Source organism: Cricetulus griseus, chromosome 5, assembly GCF_003668045.3.
Source record: "Cricetulus griseus strain 17A/GY chromosome 5, alternate assembly CriGri-PICRH-1.0, whole genome shotgun sequence".
Lineage (NCBI taxonomy): Eukaryota > Metazoa > Chordata > Mammalia > Rodentia > Cricetidae > Cricetulus > Cricetulus griseus.
In genome coordinates this window covers 124693281-124715830 of record NC_048598.1, presented here as the reverse complement: position 1 = coordinate 124715830, position 22550 = coordinate 124693281, and positions in this window count along the sequence as shown.

Here is a 22550-nt window from a genome sequence, read left to right as displayed (position 1 = left end):
GACTCAAGGGATTTGTTATCTTACCCTACTTTCTAGCCAGCCACTAAAACCTGATTTTATAGGCTGAGGAAACAGACTATGTTGACCCTGGGACTGAGAGATAATACCAAGATGCTGATTTTCCTTTTGGGGCCTTCTGCTCTGAGTCCAGGGTCCTCCCACCCAGCCTTGCTCTCAACCCTCTCCCAAGCATCTTGCCAAAAGCCTCTTTGAGCCATCTTGGCACTGGAACCCAGGACAAGATGCTCTGGTTCAGGAGACATGTGTTTAGTCTCCATTCCTAATCTCCCCCAGCCTTCCCCTTTCCCCAGATGTTCTTTCCAGTGCTTGTTTGTGGATCCTAGAACGAACTAGGACTGGGTGATGATGACCTTCGAAGAGCTGAATTGGGGCTGGATGCAGGTTTTGGCCCCTGGACGGTTTGAGCTAATGACTTCCTTTCTCTGAGAAGGATGGCCTCAAACTCATAATCCTCCTGCCTCAGCAGGATAACAAAATGGGGCACGAATCCCTTCTTTCTTTACAGGTGAGGATTAGGGCTTAAGAGTCAGGGAGACCTCCCTTGGGATGTTAGCTATGTGACCTTGGGCAGGTCAGATATATCCCTGGGAAACAATAATCACTTCTCTGGGCCCCAGACAGGTCAAGCTTGAGAGCGGAGGTGCAGCCTACCCAAATCATCAGGGCACACAGCTGTCACTGAACTTTTGTTGCTGTTACTGTTTGAGACAGGGTTTCTCTGTGTATCTCTGGCTATCCTGCAACTCCCTCTGGAGACCAGGCTGACCTTGAATTCACAGAGATCCACCTGCCTCTGTCTCTTGAGTGCTGGGATCAAAGGCATGTGCCACCACTGCCCAGGTGCTGTCACTGAACTCTTAAGACCACACGAGGCAGGTGCAAAGCATCAGTCCTTAGAGTGGGCTGGAAGTCACAGGATCTGAGGTAGGAAGGCTTGGTCTATCAACTTAAGCCCAGACTTCATCTACTTTTCTCTGGCATCTTCAGGGTGTGGGAAGTCCAGGACAAACTGGATGGGTCCAGGTAGGACTAAGGACAATTCACAGGCCAGCAGTTTCAGATAAAGAGGCAAAGCTGGAAGATTAGCTGGACCATGGGAGAGTGTGAACACAGACCTGGCCATTCTTGACACATATGTTTCTAAGTGCTAGACATCAGAGCAGGACCTGTCTATGCTGACATTCCTCCAGTCTAGGTAAAGAGGGGAGGATATAACGTAACTCAATTTTCTTCTTTTAGAATATATTTGGTGCTTTTCTTTTTGTTTTTAGTGATTTTCTTGTTTTGGTGTGTGTGTGTGTGTGTGTGTGTGTGTGTGTGTGTGTGTGTAAGTGCATGTTCGCACACTCACACCATGTATGTGGAGGTCAGAGAAGTGACTTCCTCGTCACCCCCGACTCTATCCCCTTGAGATGGAGATCCCTCTCAGAACCAGGAGCTAGACTGACAGTGGTAAAGGTTCAGCAGTTCTTCTGTTTCTAGATCTTCTCAGCGCTGGGCTTAGGCACAAGTGACTACATTTGGTTTTCATGTGAATTCTGTAGACTTGAATTCAGACCCTCTTTTTGTGCAGAACATCCTCTTACTGGCTGAGCTTGTTTGTTTGGCCACGGTATCTTACTATGTAGCTCTGAGGGGCCCAGAGCTTCCTGTGTACCCCGGACCTGCCTCAGCCTCCCAGGTGCTATGATCGTGCATCAAGACACCAAGTCTGTCTTTTGTTGTCGCTGTTGTTTTGAAACAGGATCTCACTACATAATACCAGCCAACCTCAAAATCCTCCTGCCTCAGCCTTTTGAGTTCAAGGATTACAAGTATGTGCCACCATTTCTTAAATATGAATTTATTCAACTTTAAATTTTGCCCTTTATACTTTTGGTATTAAAATATCCTCTCCTTGCCTGGTGCAATGGCGTGTACCTGTAATTTCAGCTGTGCAGGAGACTGAGGCAAGATGGTAGCTTGAGCTTCAAGGGTTCCAGACCAGCCTGGGCAATGTAGTGATACTTGTGTCAAAACAAATAGAACAAAAAACAGATAGCCTTTCTTTCATAAATTATGAGTGAGAATTGTTGGTGCTGTGGTTATTCATAATGAATTATGATAATTTATTCTGATTCATGAAGTCTAAAATTTTGTCTACAAATGGGAAACTAAACCCAGAGGGAAGATATTACTTACCCAAAGCCAAAAGCCTAGGTTATTGCAGAATGAGGACTCCCACCTAGGGCCCCTGACTTCCAGCAGGTTCTTTTTTTATTTTTTGTATTTTGTTTTTGTTTTTCAAGACAGGTTTCTCTGTGTAACAGCTCTGGATGTCCTGGAACTCTCTCTCTGGCCTTGAATTCACAAAGATACACCTGCCTCTGCCTCCCCAGTGCTGGGATTAAAGGCATGCGCCGCCGCCGCCGCCACCACCACCACCACCCAGCCAGCAATGGTTCTTTCACTAGAATCTTCCATAGCTTCTTTGGGCCTCTTTCACTTCCAAGTAATTGAAATCCAACTCAAACAGCCTGAACCACAGGGAGAAGTCAAGACTTCCAATGAAAAAGAGAAATAGATTCTTGGCAGAAATAAACAAAACAAAAGCCTGGATTCCCATCAGTCTCTTAGAAGCTGATGCTTCCGGGACCAAAGTCTCTGCTATGTGGTTCAAAAGCCCCAACTAACTTAGGAAGCAGAGGCAGTTGTATCTCTGTGAGTCTGAGGCAAGCTTGATATACATACTGAGTTCTAGGCCAGCCTGGGCCACATAGTGAGACCTTGTTTCCAATCAACCAACAACCAAAAATAATCCAATGTTACAATTAGAAACCAGAGATACTATCATAAATTGGTAATCACAGAGCTTGGGAGGATGAGGCAGGAAGATTGAGAGTCTGGGGTCAGCCTTGGTTTCATAGGGAGCTCATCTCCCAAACAAAGCAGCAAAACTCCATAACTGGGCTCCCCATCTCCTTATTCACAGCAGTAACCACTCTGTCTGTCTGTCTGTCTGTCTGTCTGTCTGTCTGTCTGTCTGTCTCTCTCTCTCTCTCTCTCTCTCTCTCTCTCTCACACACACACACACACTCCTTTCCTGAACCTACTCTAGAAGTCATTCTTTGCTGACTCACAGATTCTCTCAGGAGACACCTGCACAAATGTCTAAGCAACCCAGGTCCAAGTGATCTCTCCTGCTGCCGGGGATGTGGGGCATCTTCCCTAGCAACCACCGTCGGAACACGCGGTCCTGGCAGCATTCAGCTGTGACTTATTAGCTGAGTAATTTTGGAAAAGCAGCTGCATTTTTTTTATCTTGTTGCTGATGATCAGCACATACCCAAACAACTAAAAACAAGTGGCAAGAGGTCAGCCTTGTTTGAAGCTGAGTAACTGGGCTCTCCTCAAAGATCAAACCTCCTTGATATGGATGAGAAGATGCCTTAGGCTACCAGTGTGTGATGCCAATACTCAGGTGGGAAAACCACTAAAGTGTAGCTTTGAAATTCTACCCCAAGATGGGATAGTGTTAGGGCAAGCGAATCACCATGGTTTTCTCTGATGCTGCTCTGATTCTAGTTCCCTTTAGCCTGGTACACTGAGCAAATGGGTTCCTTTCCTACCCATCCGCCTGGCTGATGGGCAGGAGGAGGCAAAGCCGGAGGAAGACAGCAGACATCGTTCCTAACAGTTGTGGTGCCATTAGCCCCTCACAAAGAACCTCAGAGCTTGCCTTATTCCTGATCCATTTTCCCAGCTAGACACCATTATTCCAAAAAAATTCAAGCCACAGGATGAAAACAAAGCATCAACTTCCATTTGAGGAAAATAAATCTGAATATAATATGGAGTAGAATGCAAAACTTAGATAAACATTTTAATTAATAATTACTTCTAAAAATGTTTTTAAGAGACAAAGTCTCCACTATCTTGCCCAGCCTGGCACCAAACTCCTAGATACAGTGGTTCTCTTGTGTCAGTTTTCAAGTCATTGAGACTACTGATACGTCCCACCTCAAGGTGGGCAATTTTCTATCTTTCATTTTTGTTTGTGAGTGTCCGTGTGTGTACTTGTATACATGCACCATCTACCTGCGTGGAGGTCAGAGGACACACATACACACGCACATACACACGCACACACGCATGCACGCACGCACGCATCGCAAACTCCCCTCCTGAATCTACTTTAGGCTTCTGTTTTCACCTGCTACCTCGATGAGGTAGGGGTGGGCTTTCTTCTATATGGTGCTGTGATGTGTACTACAAGCTTCTTGACAATTCTGTCTCCACCTCCCATCTCACCACAGGAGTGCAAGATTACAGGTGCAAGTCACAACATCCAGCCCCTTTAAAAAAATTATATGTATCGTGTTTTGCCTACATGTATTTATACGTGCCATGTGTGTGCAGTACCCAGAGAAGCCTGAAGATGGCATCAGATCCCCTAGGACTGGATTTAGATATAGTTGTTAGCTGTTGTGTGGGTGCTGGGAACCCAACCCATATCCTCTAGAAGAGCAGTCCATGCTCTTAACAGCTGAGCCATATCTCCAGCCCACACATCCAGCTTTTAGCATTAGTTACAGGGATCAGTTTGGGTCATCAGACTTGTGCAGAAGCCCTTTTGCATGATGAATCATCTCTCTGGCCATGATGAGCAATTTTCAATTAAAAAAAACTCCATTGAAAAGGACTGTTCCATTGTACTTGTTGCTATGGGTCAATCCAAAAGACCTGGAGCCCAAGTTTGTGTTGCTCTGTCTTAGAGGAAGTGCTCTTCCTCCAAATCCCTCCCAGGTAAACTTCATTTGGTAAGATCCTCAGCAAAGAACAAAGAATTTGTGACACAGGGCAGTCCCTCTCAGGCTCTGCCACTTTCCCTCCCATTTCTCCCCACTGCAGATTAAAATGAACTTTTAAACTCAGGTTCCTGCTTTGTGAACCCAGGTGTTTTCTTAGCTTTCCATTAGTAAAATGAATACTTTTATTAACAAGAAAAGATTCACCAAAAACAAAAAACAAACAAACAAAAAACAAACAAAAAACAAACAAGCAGATGAGATGACTCAGGAGGTAAGGGTACTCGACATCAAGTCTGAAGATGTGAGTTTGATTCCTGGAATCCACATGTGAGAGGAGAACCAATTCTCAAACATTGTTCTCTGACTTCTGAATGTGCATGTGTATGTGCGCACATACACACACACACATTTGTGTGCACACACACACATGAACACACACACACATGAGCACACATACACACATGAGCACACACACAATCACACATGAGCACACATTCTGCATATATATTATATAGTAATATAATAGGGATATATATATATATGTATATATATATACATATTATATATATAACAAATGGAGAAAGAGAAGAAGAATGACGTTCTTTGTTTTGTTTTGTTTTTGGTTTGTTTTGGAAGTATAGCCCACGATCCATTAGCTCCCATGGCTTTGAGCCATGTTGAGTTAATGCAGCATGGCAAGAATGCAGAACTGTTCATTCAAGCCAAGAAGCACAAAGGAAGAAAAACATCTGGGTGTGTGGTTTCCAAGTAGAGGCCCATTCTGAAGGAAAGACAAAAGGGAAGAAGAGAAGAGGGGATCCTTTCTCTTGTGCCCTAAAGGCATGTCTCTAGGCACCACCGCTTCTCTACAGTGCCATCCTGGGGACCCAGCCTTTACCACGAGAGCTGTTGGAGAACAGCCGACATCCAAACTGCAGAACCAGATGACTGTAGCATCTCATCATGTCTTCCGTGGGTTCCACGTATACAAAGAGTAATCATTGTATATCAATCCTTTTTTTTTTAAAGATTTTATTTATTTTGGATACAGTCTTCTGCCCTCAAGCCAGCAGAGGGCACCAGATCTTATTCAAGGTGGTTGTGAGCCACCATGTGGTTGCTGGGAATTGAACTCAGGACCTCTGGAAGAACAGTCAGTGCTCTTAACTGCTGAGCCATCTCTCCAGCCCCAGTATATCAATCTTACTCCCACATCCCCGGGGACAACTTCTCCAATGGCTCAGGATAAACAGTGTCCAGAGCTCTGTGATGATTCATTGGTAACTTAGTTACCCAGATATTTCATTAAACATCATTCAGAGTACCTATGAGAGTGTTTCTGAATTACATTAATATCTGAACCAGGACACTGACAAAGTGAATTGTGGGTAGGTCTTATCAAATCTGTTAGCAGCCTGAAAAGAAAAAAAGAAAAAGGAGGGGTGAGGTCTGCGCAGGCTCCCCTGAGACATTTATCTTCTGCTTCGGAATTTTGTCTCTGATTGCAACTTACAAAAAGACTCTCCAGGGTCTCCGACTCACCAAAGGCAGATGACAGGGTTTTTCAGCCTCCATATACACATGTTAATTCTGTTTCTTTGATGAATATAGACAGGTCTATGAAAATACTTTTTAATTTTAAATTGTAATTTCTTTTAAAATCATAAGGAAAGGGCTGGAGAGATGGCCAGTCAGTGAAGGCCAAGCACAAGGAAGTGAAGCCGTATCTCCAGAATGAAGGGCTCTAGCAGGCCTGTGCATGGCAGACACAGATCCAAACACGGCAAACATGGCACCAACAGGTTTTGCCTTTTACCCCTTTTCCTCTCTCTTATTAAAAACTATTAGATTACACTCCTAAAGCTAACCCCTAAGGTCCATTCCCCAAAACACCAAGGTCCAACAATCAAAATTCATTATTTGGCTAATATGTCCTTTTCCTCTTAAAACGCCACTCCTGCAGAAACAGCCTCCCTCGATGCTGCTGCCTTGGCAGTCCCTTCCTCAGCTTTTCCTTCCAGGGTAATAGATCTTCGTGCTGAGAACTTGGTGTCTGGGTATGTCCTGTACCGACCCTGAGGGGGGCTGGCCTCCCTTATACAGAACACATGTAAATCAGTCATATCCAGGACCACATAGAGAGAGCCTGTCTCAGAAAAAAAAAAAAGAAAAGAAAAGAAAAAAAAAGAAAAAAAAAAGAAAAGAAAAGGTACAGGTACAATAAGCAGAGTATGCCTGTAGTCCCATCCCTGGGAAGGCAGAGACAAGACAAGGGGATCTCTGGGGCTTACTTGCCATCCAGTCTAGTGAACTCAGACTTCCTTTCTTCAAAAAAAAAAAAATACATATGAACAGTGATCAAGGAAGATACCTAGTGTCAGCCTCTGGCCTTCACATGCAAGCACAGGCATGTGCTTGCACATACAACTATGAGAAGGAAAGCTAGGTGTGGTAGTGCACACCTGTAATCCTAGCACTCAGAAATCAAGACAGGGGTTTGAGACCAGCCTGGACTACACAGGGAATTTAAGGCAAAAAAAAAAAAAATCAAAAAACATTTGAGGTGTAGCTCAGTTGGTAAAGTGCTTGCCTACCATACATGAAGGCCTGGATTCAGTCATCAGCACCAATTAACTCAGTGTGGTGGCCCAAGCCTGTAACCTTAACAAACAGGATGGTGGAGGCCAGACTCAGGAGTTCAAGGCTAGCCTGAGCAATTTGAGTCTCTTTCTGAAGCCAAACTCAGACCATGGTTTGAGAGGTGTCTCATAGGTAAAGCACTTGCTGATCAAGCACTAGGAGCTGTGCTCAGTCTCCAGCCCCCACATAAAGGCTGAGCATGGCAGTACCTGTCTGTAACCCCAGGCCCGGTGAGCAGAGATGGGTAGATCTGGAGGCTACTATCCAGCCAGTCTAACAGAAATGTACCAGGCTTTTTCTTTTGGGACCACCAGCCAGCTCCCAAATCATGACATGGAGACTTATTAATTATGGATGCTCAGCCTTATCTTAGCTCTTATTTTAATCTGTTTCTCTCTCTCTCTCTCTCTCTCTCTCTCTCTCTCTCTCTCTCTCTCTCTCTCTCTCTCTCTCTCCCTTCCTTCCTTCCTTGCTTCCTTCCTTATGGCTGGTGACTGCCTGGCTTCTGACCCCAGGTCTAGCTTTCCCTTACTCCTTGGTTCTCTCCTTCCTTCTTCTTCCCCTTCTGTCTTCTACTTATTCTCTCTGCCTGCCAGCCCTGCCTATCCCTCTTTGCCCAGTTATTGGATGTCCAGCTCTTTATTAGACTGATCAGGTACCTTAGGCAGGCAAGGTGAAACAGCAACACATCTTTTCATTAAACAAATGCATCAAAAACAAAGATAACACATCTTTAACAATGGCAGCAGAAACGATTGTAACACGCCTTCACATAGGTAATATTCTGCAACATAAATAAGTGTAACACATCTTTGCCTAGTTAAATATTCCACAACACAGAAGCAGCAAGCTTCAGGGTTAGCAAGAGTCCTTGTCTCAAAAACAAAATCTAAAACAAACGGTGTTGAGTCACAGAGTAACCCAAAGTGACCTCTGGCATCCACGAGCACATACAAAGGCATTGTATGTGGTCAGGCTTTCATTATACCTGCACGCACATGTGTGTACCGCAATACACACAAAACACAAAGGAAAATGGCCTATGACAACAATGAACATATAAAAATGAATAAAATTGCCTGATGTTGGTGGAGTACGCCTTTAATCCCAGCACTTGGGAGGCAGAGGCAGGTGGATCTCTGTGAGTTCGAGACCAGTCTGGTCTACAAGAGCTAGTTCCAGGACAGCCTCCAAAGCCACAGAGAAACCCTGTCTCAAAAAACCAAAAAAGAAAAAAAAAAGAGTAAAATTCACAGTGTTTGCCTTTTAACAATGAAAAGCATAAAATTTTAAAAGATTTTCATAGGAACCAGCACAGTGACTCGGTAGGTAAAGTTTATTGAAAGGCTGATCGCCAAGTTTGATTCCCCAAACCTACATAAAGAAGTGACTTCTACAGAATGCTGTGCTGTGGCATGTATCCCCCCCATAATATGCACTGAATGATACTGAATGAATGAATGAATGAGTGAGCACCATTGGATGGAGAAAGAGACCCACAAAGGCACAAATGCCTAAGACCCATGCCTTAAGACCCAGGTCATAAAAGTCATAAAAACATTTTTCAGCATACCCCCTTCTTGAGCCAAAGTTGCCCTGAAGATGGGAGATGATGTTTCCATGACCTTCCACTGACCCTGAAGACGAAATTATTTTGGAGTCATCATTTTGAGTTTTGTCTATGAATAGAATTATGTGTGTGTGTGCTGTGGGAAATGGCCTGGTCATAGAGAGGCTAGCAGGCAGGCTGAACAAAGGGTGAGAAATAGCTTTTTCTGGCAAGGATGGCTGTCCAAGGGCTGCCTGCCTCCCCACCAGTCTTCCTCTGTGTCCTGTCCTCTTCCTTGTCTAATCAGGTTGGCCTCTGCCTCCTGTAGACCAGGTGTCAAATATTTACTGCTCAAGATAGGCCAGCTACCCTCTCAGGAGGTAGGGATAAACAATTGAATGCGGTGTCGTCAGGGAAACAGCCCTGTAAACAAGCAGCTCCAACTACTCAGGCCTTGTGCTCTCACAGAGTTCTGGATGAAGGAGGAATGCTCCCAGAGAGGAGGGAGCTGTTGAGCAGGATTAGAGGCATGAATGTGCACTTGACCGTCAATGTGGCCTCAGTGGAGAGGGGGGGATGGCAGAACCTTCCACAGGGAAGAATTTGTGATTGCCAGAAAGGTGGTGAAACATGACAAAGGCTGCAGCCAATGAGTAGCAAAGAGTTGATAAACCTGTTTGTTCTCTGAAGCACAAAGCTATTTCTTCCAACTAAGAAATGGAAACAAAGGGCTGGAGAGAAGGCTCAGTGGTTAAGAGTTCTTGCTGTTCTCTCTCCCTCCCTCCCTCTCTCCCTCCCTCTCCCCCTCCCTCTCCCCCTCCCTCTCCCCCTCCCTCTCCCCCTCCCTCTCCCCCTCCCTCTCCCTCTCTCTCTCTCTCCCTCTGAGACAGGAATTTTCTGTATATCTCTAGCTGTCCTAGAATGCTCTCTGTAGGCTAGGCTGGCCTTGAACTCAGAGATCTGCCTGCCTCTGCCTCCTGAGTGCTGGGATCGAAGGCTCAGTCCACCACTACCCAAGATCAGACTTCAGTTTCTAGAAGCTAAGTTGAGAAGTTCACAACCACCTGTAACTCCAGGTTCAGAGGATCCAATGTCCTCTTCGGGCCTCCATGGGCACCTGCACACACACACACACACACACACACACACACACACACACACACACAAAATTTAAATAGAAGTACCATGCCGTAGAAGATTTACTGCAAGCACCAACAATTCTATGTCCCTTGTTTTTCTTTAAATATTTGTTTATTTTATGTATATGAATGACCCAAGAATTCTGTGTCCCTTGTGTCTTTCCTTTTTAAAATATTTACTTGTTTTTATGCATATGAAGAGGGAATCAGATCCCATTATAGATGGCTGTGAGCCACCATGTGGGTGCTGGGAATTGAACTCAGGACCTCTGAAAGAGCAGCCAGTGCCTTTAACTGCTGAGTCATTTCTCCAGTCCCAATGTGTCCCTTTTTAAAAATCGCCCTCGACTTTGACAGGAGGAGGAAAGGGGTGCAGCAGGCTCCTCTGAGACTCTCCTTACTCCCCTCTCCCCGCTGCCACTCCATTTCCTCCTGTTGCTCTAGCTGACCAGAAGGCCCACCCACCTACATGGCTAGAGGAACTGACAAATATTTCTTAGAATCCCGGAACTCAGACCATCTGACGCTCTTCCTTAGTAACTAGCAACAGTGGGTTCAAGTCCATTGCATGACACAGTTAGAGGAAAAGGAGAGAGCCATGCCCTGGAGCAGACCCTACTCAGCTGCCTTGCTTTGTTTCCCTCTTACCCCTGAGCCCCGCCCCACCTCAGAGGCGGAGCTTTGAGGAGCAGGTCCCTTGTCTTCTTCAGGGATAGCTTTGAATAAACTGATTCATTCCTCCCAACTCTCATCTTCCTGATTTGATCTCTTGGGGAGGTAGGTGCAGGACATTGGCCATTCCAGGCAGGTGGTACACACCTCATCAGCAGTGGAGAGAATTCCGGGGTTCTGAAAATGCAGATAGACCTGAACAGTCTGGAACGTGGGAGATTGGCCCAGTTAAGGCTGTGTCTTTTTTTTTTTTTTTAAAGATTTAGTTATTATACCACCTGTAACTCCAGGTTCAGATATATATATATATATATATATATATATATATATATATATATATAATATATATATATATAGAGAGAGAGAGAGAGAGAGAGAGAGTTTTGTCCGCATGTTTCCCTGAGGCCAGAAGAGGGCACCAGATCTCATTATAGATGGTTGTGAGCCACCATGTGGTTGCTGGGAATTGAACTCAGGTCCTCTGGAAGAACAGCCAGTGCTCTTAACCTCTGAGCCATCTCTCCAGCCCCAAGGCTGTGTCTTAGTTAGGGTTTCTATTTCTGTGACAAAACACCATGACCAAAGTGGGGGAGAGAGCTAGAGAATGAGAAGGGAGAAGAAGAGGGGTGAGGAGGATGTGAGGGAGCAGAAAGGTTGAGTCAAAGGAAGAATGGAGATATCACAATAGAGGGAGACATTTTAGGTTTACAGGGAAATCAGGCACTAGGGAAATGTCTGGATATCTACAAAGATGACACCAGCTAACAATCTAAGCAACAGAGGAGAGGCTACCTTAAATGCTCTCCCCTGATAGTGAGATTGATGACTGACTTATATGGCACCCGATAGCCCTCATCCAGCAGCTGGTGGAAGTAGAAGCTGACACCCACACCTTGTCACTGAACTGAACTGGAATCCAGATGCAGAGAAGGACCAGTGAAGAGCAAAGGGGTCCAGACCAGGCTGGTGAAACCCACAGAAACAACTGACCTGAACATCGAAGAACTCTTGCTCCCCAGATTGATAGCTTGGATACCAGCATGGGACTGATCCAGACCTCAGGAACGTGGATTTCTGTGAGGAAACCTCTACGGGAGCTCCTGTAGTAAATCAGTACTTATCCCTAGCATAGGTGTGGACTTTGGGAGCCCATTCCACATGGAGGGATACTCCATGAGCCAAGACACACGGGGGTGGGCCTAGGCCCTATCCCAAAGGATATGATAGACTCTGATGACACCTTATGGAAGGCCTCACCATCCAGGGGGAGCAGAAAGGATATGTGATAAGTAGGGTTTTAGTTGAGGGGGGAGTGGTAGGGGAGGACTGGAGGGAGAAGGGAACTGGGATTGCCATGTAAAACAATCTTGTTTGTAATTCAAATTAAAAAAATCCGGAAAAAAAAAAACCCAAAAAACACCATGACCAAAAAGAAAGTTGGGGAGGAAAGGGTTTATTCGGCTTTATACTTCCAGATCACAGTCCATCACTGGAGGAAGTCAGGACAGGAACTCAAGCAGGGCTGGAACCTGGAGACAGGAGCTGATGCAGAAGCCATGGAGGGGTGATGCTTACTGGCTTGCTCCCCTTAGCTTGCTCACCCTGCTTTCTAGGACCAACAGCCCAGGGATGGCCCCACCCAACATCCCTTCCCCCATTGGTCACTAATTGAGAAATGTCTTACAGCTGGATCTCATGGAGGCATTTCCTCAAGTGAGGCTCCTTCCTCTGATGACACCAGCTTGTGTCAAGTTGACACACAAAACCAGCCAGTCCAGGCTATATCTGGAAACAAGGAAACGGGTGTTCGGAAAAGGAGAGAAGGTTGGCCCTTGCTGGTGAGTTGACTGTGCCAGGCACTAAGAGGCTGTCTGCTGAAAGCACCGACTCTTCACTTGGGCCTAATGATGTCTACTGTCAAAGAGCAAATGGTAGCTTGACATCGCTGTCTTTACTTTACATCTGTTTCCTTTGATGCTTTAAGCTTTGGGTCCTGCACTGAGACCTGTCAGTAACTTAAGGAATACAAATTTAAAACTGGTAGTCCCAGCTGGCCATCATGTTACCCACCTTTAATCCCAATGTTTAATCCCAGCACTCAAGAGAGGCAGAGGCAGGCAGATCTCTGTGAGTTCAAGGCCAACCTGGTTTCCATAGTGAGCCCTTGTCTCAAAAAATTAAACAAACTGGTAGTCCTTCACGTCAAGGCTGACATCATAATTACCAGATTTTACAACAGCCTGTTCCAGATCCCCAGTGTGGTGCCTGGAAGTAGCCAGTCATTATGCTAAATCTAAAGAAAGGCTTAATTGTTGACCTAGCTCTGCCTTGGATTTCTTTCCTTTCCTTTCTTCTCCTCCTTCTACTTATTTATTTTTCTCTCTCCCTCTATCCATTCTTTGGCTTTGTTTTAATTTTTAATTATGTGTATGTGGGAGTATGGTGTGTGCATATGAGTGCAGGTGTCTGAGGAGGTCTAAGCTGTCAGATCCTCTGGAGTTACAGGGGTTTCTGCAAGAACAGCCAAGTGCTCTTAACTGCTGAGCCATCTATCCAGCCACCTGCTTGGTTTTCATTTGTTTGCTGAGTCACACTGTATGAGACTTCAATTTGAAGAACTGTAAAAACTTGCAAGTCTTCCTTGGCTCCATGTTGTCTCTCTGATTTAACCTTTCTCAGAGTCATCTCTCAAGCAGCCATCTTGGATTCCAGTAACAAATCTGATCAACAAGTGTCTGTAGCAAGAGGTGAAACTACCCCACCCCTAAGGCAGCAGGCATTTTCTTATCTGTTGCAAGACTCCTATGGTGGATCTTGACATATGGAATCAATCATTTTTCTATTTACCACCAGTTTTTCCCATTTGGTATTTGGGAGCAAATGTCCCCGCCTGATCTGTTGTGATCCACCCCAACATGGACTCAAGCCTAGGACTCAAGTGACATTATGAAATGTGACTTTAGGCTTCTAACCTGCAATGTCCCAGCTGCTTGGAAAGCCACACAGTTTAGCCTAATGCAACACAAATAGCTGATTGCTCTTAGACTCTGAGTTCTTGCTCCTAAACCCATGGTATTGCCTGAGTGATAACAAACACCTCTCTAAACATGCTGGAGTTCACCATAATGAAGCAAAACTCTGAGACATCTTCAGGATGGGGGTTGGATGCCAGAAAAACCAACACATAATTAAAGGGTGGGGAATGTTGGACCTCACTGTTTGACCTCCAGGGAAGGGAGAGGCAGGAAAGGTTGTGCTGTAAACTCTTGAACCATGAAACCCAAGGCTGTTCCTTGTTGGTGAAGAAACATATTGCTTTGCACATCTCTGACTGTTCTGACTTATGCCCTTACTCTTAATGCTATCATCACGAACTTTCCTACACTCTGTTCTCATGAATGATCATTCTGAGAAAAATGTCATTAGAATCCCCTATTCTGTGGTCAACCAGATAGTGCATGTCATCTGGGAACTTGGTCTTTGGCAGGCATTAATTATAATTATAAGTACGGATAGATGCATAGGAATAAATCCTTTAATTTCAGAATTCTAATGCAATGCCAGGTATATAGTGTCAGAATTGGGTAGCCAGGCTATATGGAAGAAATGGTATAGAAAAAAACCCCACATATTTGGTATCACACATACCCCCCAATTACCTTCAGAAGTGATATCAGAAACACACACACACACACAATGGTTATTCACAAGGAAACATTAACCTGGCTTAAGGGAAGTGAGTCAAGGAGCAGCCATGCACTTTGGGTGGCTTATGGGTGATGTAAAGTCCTTTTAGCCTTGGAACCAACACTCTGAGAAACAACACACACACACACACACACACACACACACACACACATCACACCATATCACACACCACATACCACACACACATACATAGACATACCACATCTCTCTCTCTCTTTCTCTCTCTCTCTCTCTCTCTCTCTCTCTCTCTCTCTCTCTCTCTCTCACACACACACACACACACACACACACAGACATACCATATAACACACACACACACAGACATACTGCATACATACATACATACATACATACATACATACATACATACATACCACATCACATACAACATCACACACACACACACACAGAGAGACATACCACATTACATACCACACACATGCACATACCATGCTATGCACCACATCACACCCACTCACATAGAGACACACCACACACACACCACACACACACACACCACATAACACACACACACACACACACCACTTAATATTAAAACACCAAGCAGCTCAGGTGTCTTGGTCTGCTCTGGGCTGTAGTAAGGACCACTTGAGGACTGGAGAGATGGCTCAGCTGTCTAGAACACTTGTTGCTCTTGCAGAGAACCTGGGTTTGATTCCCACCACACACATTGTGGTTCATGAGCATCAATGCGCTCTTCTAACGTCTCTGGGAATGAGGCAGGCATGTGGGACACATTTAGGCAAAACACTAATACATATACAAAAAAAGTAAATCTTTAAAAAAAAAAAAAGACTACTTGAGACTGGTAAATCTATAAAACCACGGAGTTGGTTTATTCCTCACAGTTTTGGAGGCTGGGAAGGCCAGGATCAAGGCACCAGCAGGTTCGGTGTGTGAGGAGGGCTGGTTCCTGTTTTGAACATGGAGAAGGATGGCACTGCTGCTTGCTCATGTGGAAGAAGAGTGAGAGAACAAAAAGGAATTTGTTCCTACCAGTCTTTAAAAGCCTTTACGTCAGCCACATGGGAGGAACCCTCATGCTTTAGCCACCTCTCAGAGGCGGCATCTTCCAGACTGCTACAATGGTAATGAAATTGCAACAAGAATTTCTGAGAGCCAAATATCAACAGAGGACTAAGAATTACTACATCTTCCATCCATTTTAATGGCAAGCTGGGTGGTCCTGAAAGAGCCCTTGTTGCATGCCTGTAATCCTAGCAGGAGGATTGTGAGCTGGGGGGTTAGCCTGGACTACATGGCCCTTGAGGTACACATTTTCCCTCAGCAATCTGTCCTCTTAACCCCCAGGCTGGTGAAAGGCTCCAGTGGCTTCTGGATATGGAAGTCTGGGTGAGGCCAGTTCTATGTGGGGATGAGGAGAAAAGACAGGGTAGGGTGTGCCAGCCCAACTCCCCAACACTTGCCTTCTTAGGCTTCTATTTCCCTGTTTGTAAAATGGGGGAACCCTGAGCCCTAAAGTGGGATTCTATGATTCTGAACTCAGAGCCCCTATATCCTGACATACGGATCCCAGCAATTACTAGAGTCGCCTGTAAAACAGCAGATAACGGGTTCATATTGAACAAAGGGAATTCTCAGGACAGCCAACAGCCTTCACAGTACCTTTGCCCCACCGGTAGGCCAAACATTCTCTATGAAACTGAAACAAGAGGGTCAAGGACCAAGTCAAAATAGGCTGTGCTCCTAGAGGCTAATAGACAGGTGTTTGCCAAGTACCACATCCATCGTTATCCTGGCTGTTCTCTAGTGTGACCTGCCTCCACAGGGGCAGAACGGGTCACCTCTTGGCACCTCAGGGGCCCATGCATCTGATGAACCTTTAATATACCAAAGCTTCTGGGTAGGGTGATACCTGCCTATAGTCCCAGCAGGAGGATCAGGAGCCAGGGGCTAGCCTGAGCTACATAGCAAGACTCTGTCTCAATAAATGAATGAATGAATAAATAAATAAATAAATAAATGACATGAAAACTCAATTAATGTGCACATGACCTAGTTGCTATTCTGGATGATCAAATCAGGATTCAAAAAGTACATCACTAATCCGGGCATGGCGGCTCCTGCCGTTAATCCCAGTAGTGGGAGGCAGAGACAGGCAGAACTTTGTGAGTTTGAGGCCAGCCTAGTCTATAATATATATTGAGTTCTGGGACATCCAGAGCTACAAACAAACAACAACAAAACAATAAAAATGTTTCTGACTTGAAAGATGGGCTAAAACAGGTAGGAGTATATTTAATTACTGTGAAATGAGGATCCGAACTCAGATCCAAATAGAGCAACCAGACTGATGGTTGCAAACTACAGCTTGTGTGCCAGATCTAGCCTCTGCCTGATTTTGTTGGTTCATTTTATTTTGCTTTTTTGCTTTGGTGCTGGGGTTTAAACCCAGACTTTGCACACACTCAGCATGCCCGCCCCTTCTGCCTGTTAGTATAACATAAAGTTTTATTGGAACACAGCCATGTTCACTTGTCTCTATATTCTCCATAGCTTCTTTTGTGCTGTGGCAGCAGAGCTGAACGGTCACACAGGGACAAAGCCTACACAGCCTAAAAAAAATGCTTGCTGTCTGGCTAACTTACCTGTACAAGAAATACCAGAGAGGTGTGTTTATCACAGCCTCTGGGGCTGCTTTGCAAAATACCGCAGACTGGGGGACTAACATGTACAATCGAAATTTGTCTCTCACATTTCTGGGAGCTGGGCAGTTAAGGTACTAGTGGATTCCATATCTGATGGGGCAACTTCCCGGTGCAAATATTGCCTTCTGACTGTGTCTTTGCTTGGTAGAAAGGAGAAGAAGGTCTCTCTCAGGGCTCCTTTAGGTCATTGATCCCAGCACCAGAGTTCCACAATTACTAATCCCAGTACCAGAGTTCACGATGATTGTGACCTTATGTCAGAAAAGCATTGTCTCCTAATACCACCACTTTAGGAGTTAAAATTTCCACATTTGAAGGGGCATATAGTTAGCAGGGAGATCTGAGTTTATAGCAATTAATGTGACAGTGGAGGATATAGTTATTTAGTCTACAGTAATTAGTAGCATTATGACATTTAGGCATTGTATTAGGCAGACCAAATGCAATACCAAATTGGCTCAACAGAAGGATGCATTGGAAAGATGCCCTGGGGGAGGCAGGTGTTCCCCCAAGAATAGTCTAAACAATACTTTTCTTCGAGTCTCTGGCTATCCCTCCCTTTGTATAACTAGTTACCTATGCGTTAAAGAAAGTGAGTAACCAAGCAAACAAGCAAAAACCCCAAATGCATATAATGCCCCCTCCACATCTACAGTAAGCTTCTAATCACTAGCTTGCTAGTTTTACTAATTTTTGCTCTTTCTCATCTGCACCAGGATGTAGAAAGATGGCATCCCTCAGTTCCCCCTCCCCCCACCCCCCACCCTCCACTGCAGTTTGGGGAAACTAAGGATTGACACCTAACTGATGAATATGGGCAAAAGCAGCCTACAGCCCTTTCAGGAAGAGGCCAGCAGAGCTGGGGACCCTTCTCCATGTCTACTCACTTTCACCCTCTTTCTTGCAGCTGGAGATGGGGGAATTTAATATGATAGAGCCTCAGAATTAGTGAGATAGATCTTGGCTCCCTGAATCGTCACTCGGAGGAGGGCCGCCCAGGAGAATTGCCCAGTTATAATTCTCAGAACTGCATTTTTTTGGTGAGCTAAACCACTAACATTCCCAGATTGGTTAATTTTTAAGAATTTGTTATTTTATCTTTTTTTTAAAAAGATTTTATTTATTACGTATACAGTCTTCTGCCTGCATGCAGATCTCATTCAAGGCGCTTGTGAGCCACCATGTGGCTCACACCAATTCCTGGGAATTGAACTCAGGACCTCTGGAAGAGCAATCAGTGCTCTTAACCACTGAGCCATCTCTCCAGCCCCCTGTTATTTTATCTTGATCCATATAGTTGAACATAGATTTTTATTCATTTATCTGTCTGTTTTAAAGATTGATTTTATTTTACATTAATTAAAAAATATGTGTGTGTAAGTTTGTGCCTCATGTGTCTGGTTGCCCAAGGTTAGAAGAGGGCATTAGAGCTCCCCGGACAGGGCAGCTGTTAGCCTTGTGACCTGGGTGCTGAGAACTGAACTCGGGTCCTCTGAAAGAGCAGGAAGTATTCTTAACCACCAAGTTATCTCTCCAGTCCTGATTTATATTATTTTTAACGTGTGTGTGCATACATGCAAGTGGGCACAGACAGGTACCTGCAGAGGCCAAAAGGGGGCATCAGATCCCTTGGAGCTGGAGTTATAGCTGCTTTTAATCCACTAGATGTGGGTGCTGGAAACTGAACTCTGCTCTTTACAAGAGCAGCAAACATTCCTAACTGTTGAGCTGTTTTCTCCAACCTCCTGTTTGTTTGGTCTCCGAAACTGGTCTCACCATGTAGTCCAAGTTGGCCTCAAACTCAAGGTTCCTCTTGCCTCGGTCTTCCAAGTTCTGGGCTTGCAGGCATGTGCCCATTTCCAGCTGATGCTGCATCTCTATCTTCTATTTTCCATCACTGGAGAGGCACCGGGATCCAAAAATTCTGCGAGATTAATTAGTTAGAGAAAGTTAAACTGAGTGCCAACCTCTTAGCTAATTAGCTGGGCTTGGGAGCAGAGTCATGGTGAATCTGGGAACCTCTACTGTCATCACAAGAATGCACTTTGGTGGGGAAGGCTCTGTTTCTGGAAAACAGGGAAAGTTGGGGAACAGCAAGGTAGAGGAGTGACAAAGGGAGACCCCAGACAAGAACGCTGGCCCGCTTTGGGACATTGGAGTGATGTGTTCCAGCACAGCATTGGGAAAAAGACCCTGAGTCAGGGCTCCTGACAGACCCATTAGAAAATGCTGGGAATAGAGGGAGTGGTGTGATGACCTAAGACAATGCAAGGCAATTGGGGATATTTAATCTACATATAGAGGAATTGGCAGGGCAATTGTGACTCTCTTCAAGGATGGGAAGGCTGTGCCCGCAGGACGGTCAGATCAGGGCAGTCAGACGGCAGCTGAGCTTCAAGAGCTTCCGACCAGGGGGGCTTAGCTGCTCTCTGCTGAGGACAGGGTGTTGCACTCTGACCTTTGCTCCCCACCACACATTCCCCTCCAATACTGAGACTCAGAATGACCTTAAGGTGCTTATCCCATCTGCTCAAGAGAATCTCTGCCCCACCCCTCACCAAGCTACTTCTCGGCGCCCAGATAAGTCTGTTCTGTTATCTCAGATTAGGCTTCCTCAGTCCAACTTCTGTGTTCTAGAAGCACAAGAAGCTTCAGGCCTCACACATGGGGAAACTGAGGCACAGTGCAGTCATAGTGATGTATTACTTTCAGAAAAGAGGACTGGGTGGCTAAAGCCTCCTGCAGATGTCCTTTAAGTCAGGAGCTGGTGGTGAAAGTGGCTGAAGAGTGAGCTTGAGAGTCATCTGCTTTGCCCCCTCCCAGGGACTTGCTTGGTGCTGCAGCACTGGGTCACAGAGAGTGAGTTGACAGGTCATTTGTCTCATTGCATGGGAGGAGGCAAGCCTGCCTATAGTCCCAGCACTCAAGAGGCTGAGATGGGAGATCACTTGAGCAACATAATGTCTTAAAACCTGTCTTAAAGCAAGCAAACAAACAAGAAACCCAAACAAACAAGCAAACACAGACAAAAAGAAAAAGAAAAACAAGTAAAGACAAAGGTAAAATTTTTAAAAATTCCCCATTGTCTGGTTTCCTGAACTTCCTGAACCCTCAGCCCTTTGCAAATGAAGCCCAGAGAGATGGAGCAAGAGAGCAGGATGGGGCAGAACCAGGAAGGGTACCCTGTGGTAAATGGACACAGGGTCTGCTTGAAGTCACATGTCCCTCCCATCTGGACGTCTTGCATCAGCCCACTCAGGTACTCAATGCTGACTGGCTGAGTCCTTGAACGGCCTTCCCTTCGCTCATCCTTCCCACCAAGGACTAATAAATAGATTTTAGCTGTACCTACTTCCCCCCAAAGCTGCTGATGCTCGGCGTTGTTCCTTTCCTGTGCCAGGTCAAGGAATCATGGCAGAGCACAGGTTCAGGGCTGGGGCCCCGAGATCCAGCTGCTGACTCAGAAGTATAAGTGGAACAAGACCATCTGCTGGGCTGCACTGGGGTTCCCAAGCTGCAAAGAGAGTGACAGTCAGAGGTGACCTGAAGTTACAGCTCAGCTTTGGGCATCTGGAAGACACAGGACACAGCAGGGTGGCCATAACTGCAGATCTTGGTTCTGTAGTTTATTGACTGTCTGTGCTTTGGAGATTCTCAGCTATCTCATCAGCAAAATGTTGTATGTGTGTGTGTGGGGGGTGGGGGCGTGGGGGGGCCCTCCCTCTTAGGATGGCCTTTAAAAAGGTGCCCAAATGTTGGCACAGGACTGTCATCCCAGTTACTTGGGAGGCTGAAGGAGGGTTGAAACCTCAGTGCCTTCAGAAGGTCAGGTCAAGGCTGGGCCAAGCAGCTTCATGAGAACTCTTGCAACTCTTGCCTAGCATTCTCCTCCCCCAAATACATATTTAGTACCACCAGCAGGACAAAGGCTGGATGGAGGACAGCACCAGCTGGAGTAAGAACCTGGATTCTGGAGTGACACTGCTAAAGTTCAAAGCCTTGTTCTCCCCCCCCCCCAAAAGCTTTGTTCTTGCTCTGTCACTTAGAGCTGCATTTCCCAGGAACAGGGCTAGGGGGTGTGTGCATGGCCCTCTGAGCTCCCCATCTTCAAAATGTACATAATAATAATCAAATGCTTTGGGGGTTAATGTGGAAAATTGGATGGCTTCATACTTGGCAAAGCACTGAGAACAATGCTTGGCATGTAAAGCGTGAGCAGCGGGTGGAGACACACCTGATGTTCTCTGCACCCTTTCGGACCTGTTGAAATTCACCCCCAGCATTTGGTAAACATGCCCTCCCTTCCTTCTAAGAATGGCACCTTCAATCCTTCCCTCCATGTGGCACTAAATTCATGGCTTCCTTTGATCTTTCCATTTCCCAGCTTTCTGGCCCCTCCCTCTCCCATCCAAGCCAGCAGAACACCGTCTGCAGCTCACACTTCCCCAGTGTACAGAACTCTGAATAACTCTGCTCAATGCACTCTGTCTTGACCCAGGCACTGCATCAGGCATCGGGACACAGCCACGATCTCTGCCTTAGCTGAACTCTCAGACTGGGGTTGGGGGGGTGTTGGTGGTGCAGAGTGAGCAAATGGATCATTAAACAGTCCGGATATGAAAGGGGGCATAGCCCAGCAGCAGTGCAGTGCTTTCTTGGTGTGCACAGGCCCTAGTTTTGCATAATTAGGGGCAGCTTCCTGGGGGTGACAGAGAAGTGCCTGGGAACAGTGTCCCAGAGGAGATGATAGCCCCGAGGCCAAGTCAGTGACACCAAATACATTGGATTTTGCTGGTCCTTGTGCTGGTGCTATGGCCATGCCAGGGTCTGCTACAGACCTTATGGGTCCCATCCTGTCTGCTCTGTCTCACTTTTCCTATACCTCTCTACCCCTCAGCTTCTACTTTTCCTGTGCCTGCAGTGTGCTTTCCCATGGCTCTGGCTCATGGTTAGCAGCCCACTTCCTTATGAACTTGCTACAACTCTGGCTTCCTTCTGCTGACCTTGATCACAGACCCCCCCCCCATTGCCAATGCCCCCAAAGCCACACAGCCTCATTTTTGTAGTGCTGAGGTTATCTATTTTGTCTTCCTTCCTTCCTTCCTTCCTTCCTTCCTTCCTTTCTTCCTTTCCTCCTCCTTTTCCTCCTCCACCCCCACCTCCCCCTCCTTCTTCTTTTGAGACAGGGTTTCTCTGTATAGCCCTTGCTATCACGGAACTAACTCAATGGACCAGGCTGGCTTTGAACTCAGAGATCCACTTGCCTCTTCCTCCTGTGCCCAGCCAAGTTATCTAATTCTTGTTTCTCCTATAGACCAAACATAGGTTGAAGTAATAACTT